This window comes from Toxorhynchites rutilus, chromosome 2, assembly GCF_029784135.1.
Source record: "Toxorhynchites rutilus septentrionalis strain SRP chromosome 2, ASM2978413v1, whole genome shotgun sequence".
Lineage (NCBI taxonomy): Eukaryota > Metazoa > Arthropoda > Insecta > Diptera > Culicidae > Toxorhynchites > Toxorhynchites rutilus.
The window spans coordinates 267,828,543-267,832,179 of NC_073745.1; positions in this window are offsets into that span (position 1 = coordinate 267,828,543).

Consider the following 3,637-nt stretch of genomic DNA (forward strand, 5'->3'; position numbering starts at 1 on the left):
ATGCTGGTAAGCAACTGCAGAAGTGTTCAACGAGCGGAAATCACCGTTGGGGAGCATACCATTGTTTCCAAACGTGAGCTCAAGTACTTGGGTGTGATAATCGACGACCGACTTAAATTCAGGAGCCATGTCAACTACGCCTGTGAGAAAGCGGCAAAGGCCATAACGGCAATCGCCAGAATTATGCCGAATAATGCAGCCAACAGTAGTAAAAAAACAAACATACAAACATACAAACATACAAACATACAAACATACAAACATACATACATACAAACATACAAACATACAAACATACAAACATACAAACATACAAACATACATACATACAAACATACAAACATACAAACATACAAACATACAAACATACAAACATACAAACATACAAACATACAAACATACAAACATACAAATATACAAACATACAAACATACAAACATACAAACATACAAACATACAAACATACAAACATACAAACATACAAACATACAAACATACAAACATACAAACATACAAACATACAAACATACAAACATACAAACATACAAACATACAAACATACAAACATACAAACATACAAACATACAAACATACAAACATACAAACATACAAACATACAAACATACAAACATACAAACATACAAACATACAAACATACAAACATACAAACATACAAACATACAAACATACAAACATACAAACATACAAACATACAAACATACAAACATACAAACATACAAACATACAAACATACAAACATACAAACATACAAACATACAAACATACAAACATACAAACATACAAACATACAAACATACAAACATACAAACATACAAACATACAAACATACAAACATACAAACATACAAACATACAAACATACAAACATACAAACATACAAACATACAAACATACAAACATACAAACATACAAACATACAAACATACAAACATACAAACATACAAACATACAAACATACAAACATACAAACATACAAACATACAAACATACAAACATACAAACATACAAACATACAAACATACAAACATACAAACATACAAACATACAAACATACAAACATACAAACATACAAACATACAAACATACAAACATACAAACATACAAACATACAAACATACAAACATACAAACATACAAACATACAAACATACAAACATACAAACATACAAACATACAAACATACAAACATACAAACATACAAACATACAAACATACAAACATACAAACATACAAACATACAAACATACAAACATACAAACATACAAACATACAAACATACAAACATACAAACATACAAACATACAAACATACAAACATACAAACATACAAACATACAAACATACAAACATACAAACATACAAACATACAAACATACAAACATACAAACATACAAACATACAAACATACAAACATTGATGTGTTAATAAGTTCGAATACAATTTGTCATCGTTTTGTAGGTGCGCACCGAGATGGAATTCAATTCAATTCAATTCAATTTTACTTCTCGTTACGTCGACCAAAAACGTAAATGAACAAAGTGAGAGAACGGAATCGACAGAAGGAAAACTCTTACGCCTAAATCGCTACTGTGTAAATGTGTGCAATGCAATGGTATAGAAGGGAATACTCTAACGCCGAAAAATGGCAACTGTGTAATGTGCTAATTATAGATATAATAAACATGTGATATGTACACGATTAAAAATCGGCACTATTACAGCTAAAATGCTAATGAGCCTAAATTAAAAACAAAAGGGAAAAAAGAGATAAATTTCCATGAAATTGCTCTAAAATCCAAATATAGTAGACATTAGAATAGTATTTATGATATAAAAAGAAATCATAGAAAAAATAAACATTTTAGTTCGTGACGTGTTCTGTTTTTTTATAATGCGAAAAATATTTTTTTGGAAATATGTAACTAGTTTCTGTATATCCTCTTTCAACTTTAATTGTTGACACATTCAATGTTGTACCACTCAAACTGACTAGTATGCCTGGTATGTGAACTTCCTATCTTCGTGACTACTAATACAATCAAAGTTTAACACAACCACAACCGTGAAACTTCCCACCTTCTATTCTTCATCTCGGGTGCGCACCATGTGTATTCTGTGTAATGGTATTGGTGTAATCTCTAGCTTCATATATAGACTAGCCGACGCGCACGGTGTCGACTTGCTGTCATTTGTTGTTTGTTTATCGCGTCGTTGTAGTAAAGTTGTTTCCGAGGAGTGAGCGCCCACACCACACGAAGGGCCTGGGATACAAGCCGTACAAGAAACGCAAGTTTCACGGGGTAACGAAGACTACTACGAAGAAGAGGCTGGAAAGAGTCTAACTGATACTTCGCGGCACGCAGGTTAGGACTGATTTTTTTTTCTTAAATCAATAACCGCGCGATGTACAAAATGATCGGCTGTGGGCGCCGACAATGGCCTACGACTCGCTTCATATAAAAGATGGGCAAAACGGTTCATTTCAATGAGCGTGTCAGATCCGCTCGTTCATTCAAATTAGCCGGCTCATTTTGTTACGATTTACTTTCTGGTGCGGCTGCTCTCAGCCCTCGAGGAAACGATTCACTGGTTCCAGGAGGGAACGCAGTCTAAGCCCCCAGGCCGTAAATATGACCGTGCAGGGGAGGACGTGGAAGGTCTCTTTTGGGTCGTCGCGTGAGCTGTGTGGGGAGGCTTTCGGATTTGGGTTAGCGAGAAGAAATAGTTTTCAGGTTAATAAACAATTATTTTATTGACTCACGGATCCTTCTACGGTCTCTACTTGGTATCGGTCAAGAGGCGATTTAGGAAGACTTAAAAAATAAAGTTTAATACATTAATTAGTGCATAGAATAACAAAAATATTACTTTATTCTAGCTTTTCTTTAATAAATTTTAATCACAATGATGATCATTGCATGTTTTTTGATTATAATAATGATCTTTTCCATGTTATCTAATGAAAGTCTATTCAGTCTTTTGCTGCAAACATGTTCTGCATTCGAGAAAATTCGCTCACATGGCACTAAAGTCGCTTGAATACAGTCTTTTCAGAAGGATTTCGCAAAGCCGAGGACGGACCTGCTTTTCCTGCCTAAGCGAAATGTTGCTTATTTTTTGCAAATGTGACTCCGTTAAATATTTGTCCAGCTTAACTACTGCAGTAGCTTCTGGATCATGTAAGGCTTGAAGTTTGCCAACCAATGCATCAAACTCCTCCCACACAAATGACCGCACTTTATCTGACTGCTAACTGCTACTTGCCTAATTATTCATACTATTTATATGTTTAATCACAATGACACCGTTTAACTAAACACGTTGAGCCTCGTGTCAGTTTCTAGGGACTAGAACCAGGGACTAGGAACTAATATTGAGCTTGCCGTTAAAGAATATGTTTTACTATTTTATGTCTGCAGCCATTTCAGATTTGCATTTTTCACAAATAACTATGTTCTACTAGTCAAGACTTTTTATTTGACACCCATATCGATGTGCCTTTGAAGGAAAATATAAATCAATTTTTGTGGCGGCGGCCATTTTGGATTTGCATTTTTTACAAATAACTGTGTTGTTCTAGTCAAGCCCTTCCATTTTTACTCATATTGATGGGGTTTTG